Source organism: Artibeus jamaicensis, unplaced genomic scaffold, assembly GCF_021234435.1.
Source record: "Artibeus jamaicensis isolate MK-2021 breed Jamaican fruit bat unplaced genomic scaffold, CSHL_Jam_final contig_240, whole genome shotgun sequence".
In the NCBI taxonomy this organism is placed as follows: domain Eukaryota; kingdom Metazoa; phylum Chordata; class Mammalia; order Chiroptera; family Phyllostomidae; genus Artibeus; species Artibeus jamaicensis.
The window spans coordinates 18,742,273-18,767,589 of NW_026521506.1; the positions used below are offsets into that span (position 1 = coordinate 18,742,273).

A 25,317-nucleotide genomic window follows, 5' to 3' on the forward strand; every position below is an offset into this window, starting at 1 on the left:
TGTGAGATCTCTGGAGCTGACAACAGCTCCTTTGTAAAGATGTAGCAACCAAGGCCCAGAGGAGGCAAAGGTGACTTTTCTAAGGTTCCAAATTTAACTAGCAACAGAGATGGAATTAGAAACAGGGAATTCTTTGTGCTTTAAACAATTTCCTCCTGAGAGGAAAAAAAATCAAGGGCCAGGAGCAAGCCAATAAAATGATGCTTAACTTACTTCATACACAGCCACTTTTAGCCAAATAAAAAATACTTCTCTTTGGAATGTGTTAAAAATAACTTTTAAAACATTTATTCAGAATATATTTTATTTTATTTTTTAAGATTTTATTCATTTATTTTCACAGAGAGGGGAGGGTAGGGAGAAAGAGAGAGAGAGAAACAATGTGTTTGTCCCTCCTATACTCCCTTCTGGGGACCTGGCCTGCAGCCCAGGCATGTGCCTGAGCAGGAATCAAATCAGTGACCTTTCACTTCTCAGGCTGATGCTCTACCCACTGAGCCACACAAGCCAGGGCTATTTGGCATATATTCTAAAGAAATTATGAGACATTTGGCTGTTTCTAACTTCTTTATACGGGCAAAAAAGAAAAGAAAATATCTATTGACCAAAAGCAATGTATACCACAAAGCCATTTAAAGGAAATAGTAGAGAAAGGAAATGCTGTTGAAATGAAAAGGAAATCCAATCAGAGAAAGATTAATATTAAATATGTGGTCTTGTGTCATTGTCATTTGTTATTATACACATACCCATGAATATACTATATGTCATACAGATAATTGGTTAAGTAGACTTCCATGTAATGTATGTGTCTCAGTCACATTTATTAGTATGATTCTCCTTGTACTCATCTCTCATATACTAATATACCCTTGATGTAACGTCACATTGTTTTGTATTGATGTGCTTGTCTCTTCCCTTCACCCAATTTTTGAAAACAATGATCATGTGTTATCATTTGTTACCATCACAATACATAGTGAAATGCTCTTGCTTCTCTCTTTCCCCCTTCGACAGATCCTCTGCTCTAGTTAATCACTTCCATGTTCCTCAATGCTCTGCCCTAGGTCTTATTTTCTTCTCAATCTATACTCACCTCTTGTGAGATGTCATCTACTTCCATGAATTTAAGTACCAACTATATTGTAATGATAACCCAATCTCTGGCTCTAAGTGTTACACCCATTACTCTTGTCTATAGGACCATTTTGCTCTGCTCCTGGAACTCAACATATTTCCAGCTGACCCAGTTATCTTCCTTACCACCCAGAACAGCCACTGCTCCTATGTTCCCTCGTTGATTGAATGCCACCACTATCTAACCAGTGACTCAAGCCAGGTATCTAGGAGACATTTCTCCTCCTTCCTATTATCCACCATAATCAATCAATCACCAAATCCTGAACTCCCTTAATTTCTTAAATCCATAAAATTTCTTTTCATCTTTACTTTCACTACATTAATCATGACATAGTCACCTCCCAAATGAAGTACTCCTATGCCATTCCTCTGCTATGCCACTTTTCATACATCAAAGAAAAGGATTTTTGTAAAATACCAGTATAATCTTGTCATTGTCATATGTAAAAGTAATCAATTATGTTATTATTAGGTGCTTTGAATGTAAAAGATAAAAAATATGACATTTTATTTATTTTTTTATTTAATTATTTTATTGATTATGCTGTTACAGTTGTTCTATTCCCCCCCTTCATTCCCCTCCACCCTACTCCCAGGTCCCCACCATTACCCCCTCTTTAGTTTATGACCATGTGTCTCAAGTTCTTTAGATTCTATATTTCCCATACTATTCTTGCCCCCCCATCTATTTTCTATCTACTGTCTATGCTACTTATTTTCTGTACCTTCTCCCCCCTTCTCCTCCTCCCACTCCCCTGTTGCTAACCCTCCTTGAGATCTTCATTCCTATGTTTCCACTCCTGATCTAGTTGTCCTTTTAGATTGCTTCCGTTTTAGGTGTGGTTGATAATAACTGTGAGTTTGTTGTCCTTCCACTGTTCATGTTTCTTTAACTTCTTTTTCTTCGATAAGTCCCTTTAACATTTCATATAATAAGGGCTTGGTGATGATGAACTCCTTGAATTTAATCTTATCTGAGAAACACTTTATCTGTCCTTTCATTCTAAATGAAAGTTTTGCTGGATAGAGCAATCTTGGTTGTAGGTCTTTGGATTTCATGACTTGGAATACCTCTTTCCAGCCCCTTCTTGCCTGTAAGGTCTCTTTTGACAAATCCGCTGACAGTCTGATGGAGACTCCTTTGTAGGTGACTGTCCCCTTAGCTCTTGCTGCTTCTAGGATTCTCTCCTTCATTTTAATTTTGGCTAATGTAATGATGATGTGCCTTGGTGTGTTCCTTCTTGGGTCCAACTTCTTTGGGACTCTCTGAGCTTCCTGGATTTCCTGGAAGTCTATTTCCTTTGCCAGATTGGGGAAATTCTCCTTTATTATTTGTTCAAATAAGTTTTCCACTGGTGGCTGTGCCTTTCCCCCTTCTGGTACCCCTATAATTCGGATGTTGGAGCATTTAAAGATGTCCTGGAGGTTCCTAAGACTCTCCTCATTTCTTTGAATTCTTGCTTCTTGACTCTTTTCTGTTTGGCCATTATTTGCTTTCTTCTGGTCCACTCCATTGATTTGAGTCCCAGTTTCCTTTTCATTGCTATTGGTTTCCTGTGCAATTCCATTCATTTCAATTAGTTTAGCCTTCATTTGTTCCTCTCATTTGTGACTAAAATCAATCAGTTCTGTGAGGATCCTGATCACCAGTGTTTTAAACTGTGCGTCTGAGAGTTTTGCCTTTTCTTCATCGCTTAGATTTATAGGCTTTGGGGCTTTGAGATCTTCTTGAGCCATTTTTGATCTGTTCGCGCCCTTTAGGTGTGAGGAGCGGCGCCTTGGACTCCCAGGTGGCTGGGTTGTGATGCTGTATGTGGGGGCGTGGTCAGAGCAGGGAAATGGCAGTGCCCTCCCTGCCTCTTGCCTCGGGGACCAGCTGGGTCCTGGTCCAATCGCCCACTCCCTCGCTTGTCTATCCGCGCACCAATTCGCGACCACAGTCAACCTGCAGCCCTGCTCCCTCACTGTTTCCCTGCGTTTGCTCGCTTGGTCGCTCACTGGGTTGCTCACTAGGTCCAACCCTGCGCCTGGATTCCATGCGCCAGAGTCCGTCTGACCGAGTTTTCCTGTGCAACCCCGCTCCACCAGTTGCTGGTTTCGCCCCTTACTGGTCAGGCTGAAGAATTTGTTGTTAACAGACTTCCGAAAAGTTCAATTTTCTGTGTTCTGGCTCTTTTCTGTTGATAATATTTAGTTGTCTCTAAACTTGGTTGTGTGAGAAGGCATGGCATATCCACCTATGCCTCCATCTTGGCGGAAGTCCTAAAATATGATATTTTAAAAGATTTTATTTATTTATTTTTAGAGAAAGGGGAAGGGAAGAAGAAAAAGGGGAGAAAAATATCAATCTGTGGTTGCCTCTCACACACCCCCTACAGGGGACTTGACCCACTACCCAGGCATGTGCCCTGACGAGGAATCTAATTGGTGGCCCTTTGGTTTGCAGGCCGTCACTCAACTCAGTGAACCACACCAGCCAGGGCTGATTTTTATTTTTTAGGAGCTTCAAACTTAGATGAGGATAGTTTTATGGACTGAATGTTTGTGTCCCTCCAAACTCATATATTGAACCCTTATCCCAATGTGATATTAATAAGAGTGAAGCCTTGGGAGATAATTAGATCATGAAAGTGAAGCCCTCATCAATAGGATTAGTGCCTTATAACAAGAGGTCAGATAGCTACTAGCTCTCTGTCATGTGAGAACACAATGGAAAGTCAGCAGTCTACAGTCCAGAAGAACCCTCATTGTAACCTGACCATGCTAGCACCCCACTGATATCAAACTTCTAGTCTCCAGAAGTGTGATATATAAATTTCTGTGGTGTTTATAAACTACTCAGTCTATGATGCTTTGTTTTAGAATCTGAACTAAGACAGGGGAAGATGGAAAAAATAGTCTAAATTCAGTTAAGGTTTTTGGATATAAATACCAGGACAAACTCTGGCTCACTTAATAGGGAAACATTTACTGAAAGGATATTGGATAGATGACAGAACCAGTAGGAAGTCTGGCAAAGTAGGTTCAGAAACACTCAAGAACCAAAGGAAACTAAGCAGTGAGAAATACGGGAGCAGCTGGTGTTGGCAACACTACCACTGGCCACTTGATTCTACTACCTCAGTGTACAAGCTCCAATTTTCCCTGTTTCTTGGCATGACTCCCTCAGAACTCAAAGTCCTTGGAAGGAGTATTCAGTTGGTAAAGTTTAGGTTATATACCTACATGACCGGGTGCCAGGAAGAAAAAGGTACTTCAGTACCTGAGCACTTCAAATTCCACAATGGAGATGGAGCTCTAATTCCCACCAAGACTCACAGGTGTCAGATACTCTCAGAATAGAATGATTGTTTAAATATTAGGAAGCCAAAAAATGACACTGTGAGTGTAATCAAGTTTATAATCCTTATGCAAAAACCTTAGAAACAGATATAATTCAGAATGTATAAATGTTCAGACTTAGAACAGGACTAAGGATAGGTGGATATGCTGTGCCTTCTCACACAACCAAGTTTAGAGACAACTAAATATTTGCAACAGAAAACACAGCCAGAATACAGAAAATTGAACTTTTCGGAAGTCTGTTAACAACAAATTCTTCAGCCTGACCGGTAAGGGACGAAACCAGCAGCTGGTGGAGCGGGGTTGCACAGGAAAACTCGGTCAGACGGACTCAGGTGTGAGGAATCCAGGTGCAGGGTTGGACCTAGTGAGTGACCGAGCAAGTGACCAAGCGAGCGACCCTGGGGAAACAGCAAGGGAGTAGGGCTGTGGGTTGACTGTGGTAGTGCACTTGTACGTGGATAGACAAGCAAGGGAGTGGGCAACTGGACCAGGACCCAGCGGGTCCCCAAAGCAAGAGGCAGGGAGGGCACCGCAATTTCCCTGTTCTGACCCCACCTCCACATACAGCGTCATAACCCAGTGACTCTGAGTGGCCCGGCCCAGGTGAACCACCTAAGGCTCTGCTCCTCACCGAGCCGCACGAAACAGCAGAGAGGGTGCCGCCATTTCCCTGCTCTGACCACGCCCCCACATACAGCATCACAACCCAGCCACCTGGGAGTCCAAGGCACCGCTCCTCACACCTAAAGGGCACGAACAGACCAAAAATGGCTCAAGAAGATCTCAAAGCCCCAGAGCCTATAAATCTAAGCGATGAAGAAATAGCAAAACTCTCAGATGCACAATTTAAAACACTGGTGATCAGGATCCTCACAGAACTGGTTGATTATAGGCACAAATTAGACAAATATATTAAGGCAAAACTAATTGAAATGAATGGAATTGCACAGGAAACCAATAGCAATGAAAAGGAAACTGGGACTCAAATCAATGGAGTGGACCAGAAGAAAGCAAATAATGGCCAAACAGAAAAGAGTCAAGAAGCAAGAATTCAAAGAAATGAGGAGAGTCTTAGGAACCTCCAGGACATCTTTAAATGCTCCAACGTCCGAATTATAGGGGTACCAGAAGGGGGAAAGGCACAGCCACCAGTGGAAAACTTATTTGAACAAATAATAAAGGAGAATTTCCCCAATCTGGCAAAGGAAATAGACTTCCAGGAAATCCAGGAAGCTCAGAGAGTCCCAAAGAAGTTGGGACTTCCTTCCAAGAAGGAACACACCAAGGCACATCATCATTACATTAGCCAAGATTAAAATGAAGGAAGGAGAGAATCCTAGAAGCAGCAAGAGCTAAGGGGACAGTCACCTACAAAGGAGTCCCCATCAGACTGTCAGCGGACTTCTCAAAAGAGACCTTACAGGCAAGAAGGGGCTGGAAAGAGGTATTCCAAGTCATGAAATCCAAAGACCTACAACCAAGATTGCTCTATCCAGCAAAACTTTCATTTAGAATGAAAGGACAGATAAAGTGCTTCTCAGATAAGATTAAATTCAAGGAGTTCATCATCACCAAGCCCTTATTATATGAAATGTTAAAGGGACTTATCGAAGAAAAAGAAGTTAAAAAAACATGAACAGTGGAAGGACAACAAACTCACAGTTATTAACAACCACACCTAAAACAAAAGCAAACTAAGAGGACAGCTAGATCAGGAGTGGAAACATAGGAATGAAGATCTCAAGGAGGGTTAGCAACAGGGGAGTGGGAGGAGGAGAAGTGGGGAGAAGGTACAGAAAATAAGTAGCATAGACAGTAGATAGAAAATAGATGGGGAGGGCAAGAATAGCATGGGAAATATAGAATCTAAAGAACTTGAGACACATGGTCATAAACTAAATGGGGGGTAATGGTGGGGATGGGGGGTAGGGTGGAGGGGAATGAAGGGGGGGATAGAACTGTAACAGCATAATCAATAAAAAAAATTTTTTTTAAATAAATAAATATGTATAATACTAAAAAAAAAAAGAACAGCACTAAGATCTATATACTGCCTTTTAAACAACACACTGAGTGAAATTTGGGGCAATAGTTCATTGTTAAACACATTTATATTTCTGAACTGAAATACATGAATATTACCAGTAAACAGACATACAGCAGTCCAGAAATATTAAATGAAAATTTCCAGAGATAAACAACTTGTACATTTGAAATTGCACACCCTGTCCTCTGTCTAACCATATCCCACTTGGAACACAAATAATCCTTTTGTCCAGTGTATCCAGGATGTATACACTACCTTCCTGTTAGTTACTTAGTAGCCATTTAGGTTACCAAATGGACCATTGCAGTATCTCAGAGCTTGTGTTCAAGTAACCATGATTTTACAGCCATATCTCAGAGATATTGCAGGTTTGGTTCCAGACCACTGCAATAAAGCAAATATCCCAATTAAGTGAGTCATGGAAGATTTTTGGTTTCCTAGTGCATATAAAAGTCATTAAGTGTACAATAGCATTATGTCTAAAAAACAATGTACATACCTTAATTTTTAAATATTTTATTGCTAAAAATGCTAACCATCATCTGAGTCTTCAGTGAGTCAATCTTTTTGTTGGTGGAGGATCTTGCCTCAATGTTGATGTAAACACAGTATCTGTGAAGTACAATACAGCAAAGTGCAATATAATGAGGTATGCCTGTGCTTAATAATGGCACCAAAGTACAAGAATGGCAATGTTTTGGATATGCCAAAGGGAAGCTATAATATGCTTCCTTTAAGTGAGAGGTAAGTACAGTACAATAAAGTATTTTGAGAAATATAACATTCATATAACTTTTATATTACAGCATGTTAGAATTGTTCTATTATGTTATTATTATTGTTAATCTCTTATCATGGCTAATTCATAAGTTAAACTTTATTATAGGTATACATGTAGAAGAAAAATATAGTATATACAGGATTTGGTACTATTAGTGGTTTCAGGCATCCACTGGGGATCTTGGAACATATCACCCACAGATAAGGGGGACTACTATAAAGACTAGAGAAAGTCTCAAATCACATCGGGTTAGATTTTACTACTAAACAAGATAGAGTTCTGGTTTTTCTGATAAATTTTGAATAATTTTCTATTAGCTTTGGGAGTTTGAGAATTTCAAAAAAGAAAAAGAACTGTGATGACTGGCACACATATGGCAGCTTGATTGCTCTATGTGCAGAATCAAGATCAAAGAGATTTTGAAAGTGTGATTTTTGGTACCCACACAGCTAGTGATCATTGGCCTGGCACATGAAAAGAAAAGGAAAGGAAAGGAAAGGAAGGGAAGGGAAGGGAAGGGGAGGGGAGGGGAGGGGAGGGGGAGGGGAGGGGAGGGGAGGGGAGGAGAGGAGAGGGAGAGGAGAGGGAGAGGAGAGGAGAGGGAGAGGAGAGGAGAGGGAGAGGAGAGAGAGAGGAGAGGAGAGGAGAGGAGAGGAAAGGAAAGGAAAGGAAAGGAAAGGAAAGGAAAGGAAAGGAAAGGAAAGGAAAGGAAAGGAAAGGAAAGGAAAGGAAAGGAAAGGAAAGGAAAGGAAAGGAAAGGAAAGGAAAGGAAAGGAGAGAGATGATTGGCCCATTGGTATTAGTACCATAAAAAAAACTCATGAATGTTCTTGGAGAAAGTTGATTATTCTGAAGGGATCAAAGAAAACTTACTGAATAATGAACCCAATCAAATATAAAGAACAGATAAAATTTGAATAAACCTGAATGTGAGAAAGGACATACACATGAGAAGACATAGCATGAGAAAAAAATTGTGGATGGAAAAGCAAGAGAATGTGAAGAATAGATTAGGTCAAGTTTCAGGGTCTATGAAGGCAAAGAACAGGATAGAGCCTTGAAAGGTAGAGCAAATCATAGAGAACCTGATTAAGTGGTTAATTTTATTCTTCTGACAATGGGAAGTCATTGAAAGTTTTTGAGTATGGAATTGTAAGATCAGAGCTGTGCTTCTGGAAGCTTAATCTGGTTGTATTGTGTCATTTTCAAATAATTTATATACATAAGTCTTATCTGATGTCACAGAAGGTGTTTAATTTATACAATTGAAATCCATTTTCTCTTGTCCTTGCCTCAGTAAAGATAAACGACTACTCAACACCACCAGGTCAATATTCCCATACTTGCAAAACACTTTTATTCAACTGCCTACTAAGAAGTATTGAGCAATTGTCAGGACACTTGTGAGGAACTATGTTATTAGTGTAAGATAAACCACAAATAAACACATAATGCTGAATACTAGACTTTAAATATTAATATTTAACCACTTCTTCAGTTGTTGCTTTTTAAAAACATTTTATTTATTTTTAGAGAGAGGGGAGGGAGGGAGAAAAGGAGGGAGAGAAACATGGATGTGTGAAAGAAACATTCACTGGTTACCTCTTGTGCACCCCCAACTGTGAACCTGGCCCACAACCCAGGCACGTGCTCTGCCTGGGAATTGAACTGGTGACCTTTTGTTTTGCAGGGCAGTGTACAGTCCACTGAGCCATACCAGCCAGGGCTATTGCTTATTTTGTTTAATGACCTGATATCAGTATGCCAGATGGTGATCAAATAAATTAATTACAATTATTCCACGTGAGAAATATAGTTAAAGAGAAGATCAAGTCCAACAAACATTTATTATGCATTCAGTGGGAGCCAGACATTATCCTAGACAATTTCTGAACCTGATACTCATGTCAAGAGTGAACTATTTCTTCACCATAGACCAAGAAACCAATCTCTCTCCATTCCCTCCCTACCCCAAATTATACCCTCCTTTCTTGGATACAAAACAAACTTCCATCTTTGACACTATTTTGTCCTTAGCAGCAGGGACAGATAGTTTTCATTTCAAATTATCTCTAATCACAACTACCACAGAAATCAGAATGGCTATATATCAAAGACCATTGGCTGCCCCAAGCTGATTAGCAGACAAAAGTACAAAAGAAATGCATTCTCAGCTCATTTTTGTGATATTAGCTCATTATTTCCCACTAAGTGTGATCTATAAAGGCATCTTCATGACCTCAACCCTCACTATTACATTTGGCTCCATAGTACTGTCCTCCCGATAAGCTGTTACCTGGAGATTCTTCCGTGAAACACATAGGCCAGTTATGGTTGAGATTAAACTGCAGAATATTTTTCTCTGTGGGCTAGAACATTTCCAAGAATTAAGAGTTTTAAAACCTGGCCAGGTAGCTTAGTTGGTTGGAGTATTGTTCTGAAAGGCCAAGGTTGCGGGTTCGATCCCTGGTCAGGGCACATATAAGAACCAACCAATGAATGCATAAATAGAACAACAAATCCATGTCTCTCTTCCTCTCCCTCAATCAATCAATAAAAGTTTTAGAATAAGTTGTTTTAAAACAGTTTATATTTCTCCAATATCATTAAAATACTATATAATCTATCTGTTCAAATCCCATAATCTCTCCCTATCTCCAACTAATTCTCCAAAGTCACTCCACCTTTTTTAAAAAAATTTCATTTATTTATTTTTAGAGAAAGGGTAAGGGAGAAAGAGAGAGAGAAACATCAATATGTGGTTGCTTCTCACACTCCCCCTACTGGGGACCTGGCCAGCAACCCAGGCATGTGCCCTGACTGGGAATTGAACTAGTGACCCTTTGGTTTGCAGGTTGGCAACTCAAAACACTGAGCCACACCAGCCAGGGTTTTTCTACATTTGTTAAAGATTTTATTTATTTGTTTGTTTGTTTTTAAACAGAGGAGAATAAAGGGAGAAAGAGAGGGAGAGAAACATAGATCAGCTGCCTCTTACATTCCCCCTACCCAGGCATGTGCCCTGACCGGGAATCGAACCAGCAACCACTAAACCCCACCAGTCAGGGCTCTACATTCTTTTCTAAGAACTTCCCTTGCTATCAAAGATCTGTTTAATATCTATATGCTGATGACTTCTAAATTTTTTATTTCCAAAGCAAATCTCTCCTCTGACCTCCAGGTATTTCAAACTCAATTTTTCTTTTTTAATATTTTTATTGTTGTTCGAGTACAGCTGTCTCTATTTTCACCCCACCATGCTCCCCGTACCCTTCCAACCTACCCTCTTTGACTTTGTCCATGTGTCCTTTATTCATGTCCCTTGATGGCCCAAACTCAATTTTTCTTCATAATCTTCCCTTACCAACTAGATCCTCTTCCAGTATGCCATGCCTCAGTGAATATTTCCACTTTCCATTTAGTTTGGTAAGTCAAAAACTTAGGAGTCACTTCTAATATCTATTCCCTCAAATTTTGTATTTAATCTACCCCAAAAGTCCTATCAATACCACTAGCTAATATTACTGAAATCTATCTCTATTTCTCCCTCTCTACCTATTTTCCCCTGGTTTAAATCATGAACCTATTTTATCTGGATTACTATAACCTACTTTGCACATAGCAGACATATTATAATGTTAATGGTGCCCTAAGGAGTTGCCGGACTCAGCAGTTTTCAAGCCACTGGAGGGTGGCAAAATCAGGAGATCACAACCAGAAGTCGGTTACTGGCACTGTAGAGGAGAGATGCTCATCTTCAAGCAGGCTCTTGTGAGTGACACACCTCTCTCTACAGAAGACTTTAAGATCATATTTGGTAGGAAAATAACAGACTAAATAGGACTAAGTAGGAAGTCGGACTCAGCAGCTGAGAAGCCTGGATTTTTTTCCAGGGAGAAATTGGCTTGCACCCATGACTCAGAACAATCTTGAATCTGCTTTTGAGAATGCAACTTGGCCATGTTAGAAGCTCATACTCAGAACTGGCATTTGTTTTCCACAAAGGTCTGCTCTATTTCCTGGACTTATTGAGCTATGCCTGCTAAATTCAGTTCTCTAGGAGAAGAAAAAGGATGAACAGAGAGATGTAGATGAAGGTAGGGATAAAGGGAACAGAAGTTCAGTACTGGAAAAGAAAGGGACACATAAAATGATATAAACTTGAGAAAAGGTTTTACCCGTAGCTACCTCTGTCCTTTTGCAAAATCACAAAATCAAACTCATCATACATTTCTAATTAGATATGAGCCTACGGTAATAGTAGTGTTCACCTCCTACCACTATCATCTCCCTTATTCCCTTCCAGTCACATTGTCTCTGTTTTCCTGGAATATACTAGACTTGCTCAAGCCTTAGATTTATGCTTTATGTTGAAGCCGCTTGCCCCCATCTTCCATCTAGGTATTCTCATTACCTTTTCTTTCATTTCCTTCATGTCTTTGCTCAGATGATATTTTATCAGAGAAGATTTTCCTAACATCCCCCACTTGCACTTACTAATCCTCCTTGTTGTCTATATACCTCCAGTGAGGAAGTTAACTTCAGAAGAGAAATATCTCTCTCCCTCTCTCTCACACAAACACACCTTTGGTAGCTACAGCATGTTTACATTGAGGTATAATTGACATATAACATTATATCAGTTTCAGCTATACAACATAATGATCTGATATTTGCATATATTGTGAAATAATCACCACAATAAGTATAGCTGACTTCCATCACCACAGTTACAGATTTTTTGTGATGAAAAATTTTAAGATCTACTCTCTCAGCAACTTTCAAATACCCAATACAGTAATGTTAACTATAGTAATCCTTTACATGATATCCCTGTGACTTTATTTTGTAACTGGAAATTTGTACCTTTTGATACACTTCACTCACTTTGCCCACCCTCCCTTTACCCGCTGCATCTGGAAACCACCAATCTGTACCTATGAGTTTGGGTATTTTTTAAAATTCCACATATAAGTGAGATCATTTGGTATTTCTATTTCTCACTACAGCATTAGAAAACAATAGCAGGTTTATAGTAGGTACATAATAGATATTTTTATATAAAAAAAATTATCTGTCCTGGCTGGTGTGGCTCAATGGATTGAACACCGGCCTGTGAGCCAAAGGGTCCCTGGTTCAATTCCCAATCAGGGCACATGCCTGGGTTGTAGGTCAGGTTCCCCAGTGTGGGGTGTGCAAGAGGCAACCGAACAATGATGTTTCTCTCCCCCTGTCTCTAAAAATAAATAAATAAAATATTTTTTAAAAAAGAAAATATTTCCTATTAATCACTAACAAATGTTAACCAAAAATTATCACATACTTAAGCAGAATCAATCTGTTGGCTAGAATCCAGGAATTATGACAGTCTCTGCCAACACCCACTCAGAACCCTTTTGCCCCATCCATCTGCTAAATGTATCTATTCATGTATTTGCCTTTTGGCTTTGTTTTCAGTCCCATCTAAAATTTTTTTGTCCAAAAGAAGAGGCATAATCTCTGTGTCTAGTACATATTTAGCCTTTTCCTGCTCAAGACTTTGTGTTATTTCTTTTCCCAGGCATTCTAAACCACAGCCTCTTCTCCTCAGTGGTTATCCTACAGCCAGGCCACCTGCCGGGCTCACCACATTGCTCAGCTCAAACAGGTTCAGATTTTGTATAGCTGAATTAAGCACCTGTCTCATACTGGAAATGTACGAACAAACTAAGTGGTATGTGGGCAGTAAAACTGTGAGAACTAGTTTTCAAGCTGCTTGATGAGCTGTTTGAGTAGTTATGTTTATGACAGTAAGCAGCATAAGATTGTATTCATGCTCTCTGAAGTATAGAAAAAAATACTAAGAACTGAGGTTTTCACAATTTGAAAATAGAAATGTACACATATTTATGCAGAACCAGAATAAAGCACTAATGATTCTACTGAGATTATATTGTTTTTTTTCCTGTGAAGATTTTGCATGGAGCATTTTATAAACATGGGTAAATCAGTGGCACTGACAGAATAACAGGAAATGTAATTCTCATGCAACAGTTAAATGGCTATGGGAGGTCCATGAAGTTGATACTAGAATCATATTGAGGGCCTCCACCTCCTAACTTCTTCAGGGTGATTCTTCCAACAGATATTAATTTAGGACAAAAGAAATAACAATATCTGCTATTTTACTTTAGGTTTTATTTATAGTCGGAATAGTTTTATCACCAATCTCAGATATAGCATGGTACAGTTAAAAGAGAACCAGGATTCAGTCAGTTTTTAAGAAAATGATGTTTCACCTTAAGCAAATTACCAAATCTCTCTGAATCTCGGTTTCTTAATCTGGACTATGATTTAGTAACAATGGTTCTTAATGGAGGGCTTTACAATAGTTGCAGTTGGGAGTTTGGAAATGGACACTGGCATTTTTTGGAATTTAGCAGGCAGGTGCCAGTGATACTAAGAGCCCTACAATGTGCATGATAATTCTGTACAATGAAGAATAACCTCCCTCAAAATGGCACTAGTGCTCCTCTGGGTAAACACTGGGATGGATGATTTTTAAGATCTTTCCAGCTCTCATATTCTATTATGCTGGGGTACTGACTGTCTTAGAGTCTTTATGTTAATATGTAAACTATTAATACTTAGAACCAATAAAATCACCTTTACAATGATTTTTCTTTTAGATGTGATATGAAATTTCAACTTTTCTTACAGCCATTATATTGTATTGGGGAGAAATATATACTATGACACAAATATCATAAAAGATGAGAAAAGGAGAAAATGGATTTGTATATATATCAAGGTTTGTACATATATCTGTGAAGCAATAAAATATTAACCCCAATGTTAAAAGTCAAGGATCTACTTGGCTGGTGTGGCTCAGTGGTTGAGTGCCGGCCTGCGAATCAAAGGGTTGCTGATTTGATTCCCTGTCAGGGCACATGCCTGGGTTATGGGTCAGGTCCCAAGCAAGGGGCACACGAGGGGAAACCACACATTGATGTTTCTCTCCCTCTCCAAAAATAAATTTTAAAAAATTTACATTAAATGTTGGTGGTAAATAAACACTACAAATGCAGAAGTTGTCAGGATGGATAGATGTCAACACCAAAGTACATGGTACAGACTACGGATCCACTTTAAATGTACAGATACAATTTAAAAGAATATGGATGGGAAAAAGGTGTGTGATATAAAAGCACACAGAGAAAGGCAGAGGGCACTATATTAATACCAGGTAATATAGATTTCAATAAAAGAGTATTTCCAGCCCTGGCTGATGTAGCTCAGTGGATTGAGTACAGGCTGTGAACCAGAGGATGGCGGTTTGATTCCCAGTCAGGGCACATGCCTGGGTTGCAGGCCAGTTCCCTGCAGGCCAGTTCCCAGCAGGGGATGCACTAGAGGCAACCATACATTGATGTTTCTCTCCCTCTCTCCTTCCCCTCTAAAGATCTTTTTTTTTTTTAAAGAGTATTTCCAGAGATTAAAGAGGGGCATTTTGCAATAGAAGAGGTAAGGTCAATTCTTTAGGAAGGCATAACAATAATAAATCTTTATGTACCTTCTTAAAAATTTATATTTATTTATTTCTGGAGAGGGGAAGGGAGAGAGAGAAACATGACTGTGTGGTTCCTTCTCATGTACCCCCTATTGGGGACCTGGCCCACAACCCAGGCAAGTGCCCTTTCTGGGAATCCAACCTGTGACCCTTTGGTTCACAGGATGGCACTCAATCCACTGAGCCACACCAGTCAGGGCTTTATGCACCTTTCAACCTCTGTTGAATAATGAACAAATTCTAAATAATGAACAAATTTGAAAAAGTAAAAGAGAAAACTTGATATTTCCATAATCATATCTATAGATTTTAACATTCCTTTTTCAGTAATTGAAGAACAAAACAAAAACCAGTAAAGATACAGATTTCCTTACTTTTGTGGGTGGTGGCAAACATGGAGAGAATGATATGAAGGTCTGGCATTGAGGGAATACAAGGTGGTGGGGCTCAGCCTGCCCACCCCTAAGTGCCACACACCACCCTTTTTCCATATGTGTATCTTTGCACCTAACCATGCCATTGCCAAGTCCCACTGTTGGGTACTTTGTGTTTCAAGTGAAGAAGGTGAAGAAATCTTCAAGGGAAATTGTCTGCTGTTGTGGGCAAGTGTTCAAAAAAATTTCCACTTTGGGTGAAGAACTTAGGTAACTGGCTGCATTACAACTGCCTCAGTGGGACCCACAACATGTACCAGGAGTACTGGGACCTGACAACCACAAGTACCATCAACCAGTGATACCGAGACATGGAGGCTTGCCACCATGCCCATGCTCACTCTATCCAGATTATGAAGGTGAAGGAGAGAGTGACCAGCTAGTGCCATTGACTGGCAGTCATGCAGTTCCATAACTCCAAGATCAAGTTCCCACTGCCTCACTGGGTCCTTTCTTGCCAGCACAAGTCATGCTTCACTACCAAGGGGCCAACACCTTCTTTCAGAAGCACAGCCTTCCTGTCCCCTGGTCTACCCAAATAAACTCAGGAAAATCGGGGTGCTCAGGAAAAAAAGATATAGAAGATTTATAGATCTTCTGTCTACCACTTTGAGGTGATAGTTATAGAACACTGCACCTTACAATTATAGAGTACATACTCTTTTCAAGTGTAGAGATACCAATGTCTGGAACAAAAGAAAAAATATGATGTACTTAACAGGACTAAAGTCTTACAGAGTTATATTCTTTGATCACAAGGGAGTTTAAATTACAAATCAATAACAACAATGTATCTAGAAAAAGAAACAAATACTTGGGAATTAAACAACTTACTACTAGATGACCAGGACAAGAAAGAATAAATCACAAGGGAAATTAAAATATATTTTGAACTTAATAACAACAATAATAATAACACTGAAATTATGTCATATCAATTATGGGGTATAGATAAAGCAGTGCTCAGAGGAAAGTTTATTGTTTTAAATAATTATAACAGAAAAAAGTTTCATTCTCAAAAGCTAGAATTTAAAAAAAGCTAAAATAACTTTCATTTTAAAGTGAAAGGAGCCCTGGCCGATATGGCTCAGTGGATTGATCACCAGCTTGTGAACCAAAGGGTCACATCAGTTCAATTCCCGGTTAGGGCACATGCCTGGGTTGTGGGTCGGGTCCCCAGTAGGGGGCATGCAAGGGGCAACCACACATTGATGTTTCTCTTCCTCTCTTTCTCCCTCCTTTCCCCTCTCTCTAAAAAAATAAAATAAAAAACATTAAAAAAATAAGTGAAAGGAAATAAATAATGATGAGCGTATATCCATGAAAACAGAAAACTGACAATTATTAGAGAATATAAACAAGGTCAAAATGATTCTTCAAAAAGTTCAATAGAAATGATACTCTTAGGCTGATCAAGGAAAAAAGAGGGAGAACACAAAATACCAATATAATGAAATCTTACAGATGTTAAAAATATTGCCCTGACTGGATGGCTCAGTTCATCAAAGCATTGTCCCATGCACTAAAATGGGTGTGGGTTCGAACCCTACTTGGGGCATATCCCTGGGTTGTGGGTTCCATCCCTAGATAGTACATGTACTGGAGGCAGCTGATGGATAGTTCTCTCTCACATTGATGTTTCTCTCTCTCTTAGTGTATATATTCTCAGGTGACGATTTTTTAAAAATAATAAACTAAAATATATATTATAGAGAAATATAGATAATTTTATAACAAAGTATATAACAGATAAAATGGGCCATTTCTCAAAAAACACAACTCTCCAAAAGTGACAAAAAATAAAGCAGAAAATCTAAATCACACAATAAATCTAAAAGAAATTAAATCTTATTTTTAAAAGTCCAAAAAGAATTGTTCAAATTTCAAGCTTTTATAGTTTCACTGGTAAATTTCTCAAACATTTAAGGAGAGAAAAACATGAATCTTAAACTCTCAGAAAATAGAAGAGGGATAAATTCACACCTCATTTTATAAGGCAAAACAGAAAGTTAATTTTAAAACCTGAGAAAGCTATTACAAAAAAAGAAACTAGGAGACAGTATCCCTCATAAATACAGGCACAAAACTCTTAACACTATTAAAGCAAATAAGATTAAGAAACAGCCCTGGCTGGTGTAGCTCACTGAATTGAGCACCAGCCTGAGAAACAAAGGGTCACTGGTTCAATTCCCAGTCTGGGCACATGCCTCTGTTGGGGGCCAGGTCCCCAGTAGGAGGTTTGCTAGAGGCAACCACACATTGATGTTTCTCTCCCTGTCTTTCTCCCTCCCTTGCCCTCTGTCTGAAACAAATAAACAAAATCTTAAAAAAAAATTCAGAAAGAGAAAGATGTAATATATAATAACAATGTAACATTTATTCCAGGAATATAATCAAACAATAAATCATTGTAATTTTTCATATTTATTGAATAGAAAAAACCCACATATGGCAAAGTTCAATAATCATTCATCATAAAAATCTTCAGCAAACTAAGTATAGAAAGGAACTTCTTTAATGATGTAAAAGTCATTAACAAAAAACCTGGGGTCAACATCACATTTAATGGCAAAATACTGAATGCTTTTCCCTTAGAACGAGGGAAGAGTGACCACTTTCATTATATATATCCAGCACTTTACTGGAGGTACTAGCCATTACAATAAAGGAAAAAAGGCATACATTCATCAAAGAGGAAACTAAAATCTTCTTATGTTTAGATCTCATGAAGGAATACATGTAGAACATCACAGAATCTACAAGTAAAATTACTAGAACTATGTCATTTTAGTAAGGTTGCAGGATACAAGGTTAACATATAAAATCAATTATATTTTGTATAAAACAGCTCCAATTGGAAATTAAAATTCAACCAATGCAATTTACAACAGCAATGAAAAACATCATAGTCCTGGAAGTAAATATAACAACAGATGTTGCAAACCTCTACACTGAAAACTACCAGCAATGGCTGATAAAAATTAACACCGAAATAAATGCAGATATTTGCTATGTTCATAAATTAGAACACTTACTCATTTTAAGATGTCAATTATTCCAAATTGATTTACAGATTCAATTAAATATCAAACACAATTCTATCATGCTGAAAACCTAATTTCCTAAATGTGTATAGCATTAAGAGGATCTAGAACAGTGAAAGCAGTTAGGAACAACCACAACAAATTTGGAGAAATATACTCCTTATTTCAAGAATTACTGTAAAGTTATGTCACTGAAGACAGTATAGTACTGGCCTAAAGACTAATGGAGCCCTGGCTGGGTAGCTCAGTTGGTTAGAGTATAATCCTGATAGGCAGTGTTACAGGTTAGATCTCGTCAGAACACATACAGGAGAATCAACCAATGAATGCATAAATGAGTGAAATAAGAAATCAATGTTTCCTTCTCACTCTCTCTCAAAAAAAATCAGTATTTTTTAAAGATTTTATTTATTTACTTTTACAGAGGGGAAGGGAGAAAGAGAGTGAGAGTAACATCAATTTGTGGTTGCCTCTCACATGGCCCCCACCGAAGACCTGGCCCACAACCCAGGCATGTGCCCTGACTGGGAATGGAACCTGCAACCCTTTGGTTTGCAACCTGTGCTAAATCCACTGAGCCACACCAGCCAGGGCTATTTTTTTTAATTCTTAAAAAAAAGATAAATGGAACAAAGTCCAGAAAAATACCCACACTTATAACATTTATAGTTTTTGAAAGTCACTAAAACAATGCAACACTGAAAAGAACAAACAGCAGAGGAAAAATTGGCTATCCATATGGAAAAATAATGAAACTCAATCCCTGTCTCATATCATAAAGATTAATCTGAGATGGATGATTTACATTTATGTAAAATAATATATATTGCATATCGATACAATAAAAAACAATAAAAAGGAATAAACTACTGATACATACTATAATATCAGTGAATCTCAAAAATGTTATGCTGAATGAAATAGGCATCCTTACACAAGAGAGTACATAGTGTATGATTCCACTTACATGAAGTTCTAGGACAGGCAAAACTAATCTGTGGAAAAAAATCAGAGCATTGCTTCTGGTGAGGGTGTAGGTGGGAGGTGACAAGGAATAAGGCATTAGAGAAATTTCTGGAGTGATGGTTGTTCTCTATTTTGATAGAGTTTTAGATTTCATGTTGTATTCTGTTAGCAAAACTCATTGAACATCAATACTTATGATTTCTACATTTCATTTTATATAAATTTTCCCTTAAGTAAAGAACTATTGCTCTGGCTGGTGTGGCTCAGTGGTTTGAGTGCTGGCCTGTGAACCAAACGGTTGCCCATTCAATTCCCAGTCAGGGTACATGCCTGGGTTGCCAACAAGATCTCTAGTAGGGGGTGCACAAAAAGCAACCACACACTGATGTTTCTCTTCCTCTCCTTCCCTCTCTAAAAGCAAATAAATTCTTTAAAAAATAAGGAACTATAAACACATATTTTATTCTGGTTCATGATGTACATTCTGTAATATTTTCTGACAAAGTGAACTGATATCTGCCACTTATTGTAGAATGCAGTAAAGAAAATAAATTGAGCCGTGGCTGGTGTGGCTCAGTGGATTGAGCACTGGCCTAGGAACCACAGGGTTGCTGGTTCGATTCCCAGTCAGGGCACATGTCTGGGTTACAGGCCGGGTCCCTGTTGCAGGGCACATGAGAAGCAGCCACACACTGATGCTTCTATCCCTCTCTTTCTCCCTCCTTTTACCGCTCTGTAAAAATAAATAAATAAAATCTTTCTCAAAATATTTTTATTTATTTATTTTTAGAGAGGGGGAAGGGAAAGAGAAAGTGTAAGAGAAACATCAATGTGTGGTTGCCTCTCATGTGTCCCCTAATGGGGACCTGACCTGCAACCCAGGCATGTGCCCTGACTGGGAATTGAACCAGCAACCCTTTGCTTCACAGGCCCGTGCTCAATCCACTGAGCTACACCAGCCAGGGCTAAATAAAATCTTAAAAAATTTAAAAAGTTGAATTTATTGGTGGATAGATATGTGATAAGGTAGATATTGTAAACTGTTAATTCTAAAATCTGCTTAATACATACTTACTGTATCATTTATTCCATCTTTCATGTGTGCTTCAAACATGTAACTGTAAAATATTGCTAAAAAGCAACCAAATAGAAAAATGATGTTTATAATGATAAGGAATTGCCTATATATAAAATATATCATTAAGTGAAAAAATCAAGGTGCAGATGCCTACATTTATGTAATATACACGTATGTATATATTTTGTGTGTGTGTAGTTTCTTGTAGTCTATGCATATTTTGGAAGGATAGACAAGTGATTGTTAATAGTGGTTGGGTTGTAGCTGCCTCCAGGGGGAGGAACTGAGATTAGAGACATTTCATTGTATATCATTCTGTACTGTAGAAAATTTTGTAATATATAACTTTTTTTCTCAAAAAAGAACTATGCAAAACCATCAAAATAAGAAATATGATATAAATAAAAAATTAATCTAGACATCTAATTTCTATTTAGTGAGAAGCAATGGACCAATCTTCTTAGGAGACAAGGACTTAGAAATCAACAAGGTCTTGCCTGTACTATTTATTTGGGAAACCAAGTAATCAATTTCAGAAAAATCAGCATATACATACACACCTGTGTGGACTTTAAATTCTCAGGGCTTTTGTTGCTCATCTGTAAAAAAAGAGGTAATAATATAAGGCTGCAACTTTGCATTAAATGGCAAATGCAAATATGTGGTTGCAGCAAGATTTGCTCAGTCTTAGTCTGCAAAAAAAAGTGGTAAAAGAAACCAATTAAAGATTATTTGAATTGCTGGATTTCAAGGAAACAGGTATATTTCTTTAAAAGAGCCAACGCAGGAGTCCAAATGCTCTGGAGGACATTGATAAACTACCAGAATCAATTATTCACTGGAGTGAATGCTCCATCCTGCACATGCTGGTAACAGGGCTGTGGTTCATCCTTAATGAATGCAAAATCTGAATGCCTGGGAATCTTTTTTCAGGTGAACTCAAGTCATATGCCCTTACTACATTTTATTAAGAGTTTCCTGCCCTTACTACATTTTAATAAGGCCAAGAAATACTCTTTTGGTGTTCTGAGAATCAATTTCCTGCCACAGGGGGCAGTTCTCCTCATATCAACAAACAATTCTTAGACACCAGCAGAGTGTCAACTCGATTCTGATACTATGTGTCCATGAAACTGGAAAAGTCAGCATTCCTGCTGCCTGGCACTACCAAAACCAGTAAGCAGAGAGAGGGATTGAATCTTTATGGGCGCTTTAGTCAGATGGCAGATGATCAGAGAAGATAGCCAGAATGTACCCTAACAGACTGTTGTCCCTTTTCCTTTCAAGCCAGCCTTTTTATAAAGGGGGAAAGTGTAGATAAGGGATTTGGAATTCAGGAAAGAGGTTAGTCAGATAAAAGCTGCAGTCTAGCAATTCCCTAAAATTCTTTCATTCGTTGTGATTTTCTTTACCGGTGTCATGGACTGTCTCTCCCTGGAACACAATGGCTCGGATACCACCTTGATTGCTTTCGGTCTCTTCAGGAGAACAAAGGTTGTGGTCTTCTGGCGTCAGGGTGGGCCCTACTGCAGTTCCTGAAACCATAGCTTTTTACATGCATTAACTACTAGAATTTTTAAAAAACTAAAAATTTTCAACTCCTGAGTTCCCCTATCATCCAGAGACAGTGTCCAGTTACAACAGGTTAAGGGCTCTGTCCTATAAGACTGCCCTTACTGCCCCATAGTTGTTACCTGTACTTCTGACTGTCTGGCTATAAATCAGAGGTTCCCAAGACCCCCTCCCTGACTTTGATTAATTTGCCAGTGGCAAACAGAACTCAAAATAAATTGTGCTTACTGGATCACCAATTTATTATAAAAGGATATAACTCAGGAACAGCCAAATGGAAGAGATGCACTGGTCAAGGTATGATGTAAGGACTCATAGCTTCCTCGCTTAACCAGTTGTTCCCTGTCCCAATCTCTCTAAACGTTCGATAACCCAGAAGCTCTCAAAACCCAGTCCTTAATGATCTGTTTGATTTAATCATTGGCCATTAGAGATTAAACTAAATCTCTAGCCCCTTCCCAGAGGTCTGGGAGTGGGATTGAAAGTTCCAACCCTCTAATCCCATTATTGGCAACCAGTCCCCATCCTTAGGTGTTTTACAAAAGTCACCTGATTACCATAACAAAAGACAACTTTAAGCACCCATTATTTAGGAAATTTCAAGGGTTTTGGAGGCTGTGAATGAGGACCATGGAGGAAAATCAAATATATATGAGAAATATATTTTAGTTGTCTGCTATAAACCATAATATTGCAGGTGCTTAAAAGTTATAGAAAAATTCCATTAAATTATTAATATTTTCTGGCACTTAATGGTTAATCTACATTTATGTAGAAAAATTATCTGTCCAAACAACTATTTCTCCAAAGATTTCAGTTTTATAAAGTTCATTCAACTGCTAAAAGGTTGTAGCTGTATGAGACAATCCTAGTGGCATATTCAAATGCACATAGATATCTGGTTCAAATTTAATTTTACATATTCCACATTTGGCTTTATACAAAGGAGAAAGGAGGGTCATTTGTAGGTAACAGAAGACAAATAGCTTTTAAAAAAATATTTTATTTATTTATTTTTAGAGAGGGGGGAAGGGAGGGAGAAAGAAAGAAAAATATTGATATAAATGAGAAACACTGATCAGCCACCTCTTGCACTCCCCCAACAGGGTACCTGTCTCAAAACCCAAACATGTGTTCTGACCAGAATTGAACCAGTGAGTTTTTCTCTGGGGGATAACACTCAACCAACTCAGCCACAAATAGCTTTTCTGTATTCTCATTGACCTAGTACACAGTGATGTTCCTGGGAATCTGGGTGTTTTCATTAGTTCAGTGTTGGATTAATTCAGCACATATTTATTGAGAACCTACCTATTGTGTGTCAGATATGATCACAGGCACAGTGAAGAAAGTGCTGTGAAAGAAAGATCAGGTTCTTGCTTGTGTGAGGTTTGCATTCTCATTGAAGAAGATAGACATGCACAGGTAGGTTTAGATAGTGTTAACTACTATGGAGAAAATAAAAAAGGGTAATGTGATAATGATTTAAAGTGGGGCAGAGCACCTTTCTCAAGAGTGGCCCGGGAAAGCTCTATGAGGGCTGATATTAGCTGAGACCTGAATGTTGAGAAAAAAATAACCTATGTGTGGATTTGTGGGAAGATACTCTTTGAGAAACATGAATTTAGGGCCTGCTTCCTGGTATGTGGGATAGAGTTTCATACTGCGGCCTGAAATGAATAGGAGAATTCAGAGCTGTGGGCCTGGAGAAAAGATCCACAGCATCTTGTAACCCTAGAGAAATGGGTGATAATGGAACAGGCAGACTAGAGGAAGTCATGCAGGTTTGTTAATCAAAGCTTGAGAGTGGGTAGAGGCAGGGAGATCAGCAGGTAGAATGGTGTAGGCCATAGGTCTAGTCAGCCCATGTTCCAGTTAGCAGAAATCTGTACATCAGTGAGATCTGCAGGAGTTGAAGCCTGTTCTTAAGGCAGACTGCTATCTGCCTTGCTTCACATATCCTGCTGTGTGGGGGTGGCCCTAGCTCATAGGTGTTGATTGAAGACAGGATATCAGAAGCCTGCAGGTACACTTCATTTCTAAGGGAAAAAAAAGTGTGGAAATGCTATATGAAACGAAGGGTTTTTATTACTTTTATTAAATTTAGCTTTAAAATCCTAGCTCTAGAAATCATATCTCTCTCCATGTATATCCATATATGTTGGGAACCTTACACCTGGCTTCTAGCTAAAAACTTTGCATTGATTACAGGAACCTGTGCGCTCCACAAAGCCAATCGGCTACAGGTACATGAGGTGTGCATGCGCTCCCCAAGCCAATCGGCTACAGGCACATGAGGTGTCCACGAGTACCAGTTGCACCCAAGTAATCAATAAGCGGGCCCTTCTTTGTCTCAAGCTAGCCAATAGCAAGCAACCTAATCTCCTTCCTCTCCCTCCCCCCTATATATATACCCAGTTCGGAAAAATAAAGTTTGCAGCTTGATCAGAATCTTTTGTCTTGCTGCCATTCTTCGCGCCTCTTGTCCCCCCAACTCATTTGTTCTAGGTAGGTGGTCGAGCCCCAGTTGATTGCTCCGCGGGCCGGAGCACATATATATACCCCTCAGAGACTTAACCATTACCCATATCAGCAACCTCTGACGCAGCAGAAGACAATAGCCCAGACCTGACTAATGGTCACAAGATCCTGGACCTCTGGCAGGCTAAAGATAACATCTTTTAAAAAATATTTTGTTTATTTATTTTTAGAGAGAGGGGAAGGGAGGCCAAGTGAGAGGGAGAGAAACATCAATGCGTGGTGGCCTCTTGAACAACCCCTCCTAGGGACCTGGCTGCAATCCAGGCATGTACCCTGACTGGGAATCAAACCGGTGACCCTTTGGTTGGTAGGCTGATTCACTGAGCCACACCAGCCAGGTATTAAAGATACCATCTTGACCTAAATTATGTTGCAGCTCTTGAATCTTAAAGTGGAATGACTGTCCCCTCACTATGTTCCCATGAAACCAGACAGTAGGACTCCAGAACAGACCTCAGAGCTGTCCTCAAGACCTGAAGAAATAATTTATTACCTTTACCTCACCTCCAACCAATGAGATCCCAGCATGACCCCAAACCCCTAACCCACGGTGTCTTGTAATTTTGCCCTAAATATGGATAATCTGTCATTTAAGCACCATCAAGGAATTTGGGCTTTTGAGCATTAGTTTCCTGTTCTCCTGGGGGTGGCACCATTCAGAATAAAATAGCCAATCTTTCCCTGCCCAAATTATCTGTGGCTAATGTTTGGCTCTGTTAGCAATGGGTGGATGAACTCTTCTGTTTGGTCACATTCTTGCTTTATCTCACCAGTAGAATTATCTAAATGTTGTTGACTAAGAGAAACTTGAGTAGGGAGG

General features: G+C 39.0%; 1 non-coding gene and 1 pseudogene across 1 annotated transcript; both read left to right on the forward strand.

The window, feature by feature from the left end:
• The first annotated feature begins 7,199 nt into the window (after nt 1-7,199).
• On the forward strand, nt 7,200-15,838 carry LOC119037841 (60S ribosomal protein L18a-like; annotated as a pseudogene).
• On the forward strand, nt 7,659-7,788 carry LOC119037846 (U11 spliceosomal RNA). Its single transcript, XR_005080300.2, has one exon. It is a non-coding gene; the product is annotated as a U11 spliceosomal RNA (small nuclear RNA).
• Nucleotides 15,839-25,317: the final 9,479 nt, after the last annotated feature.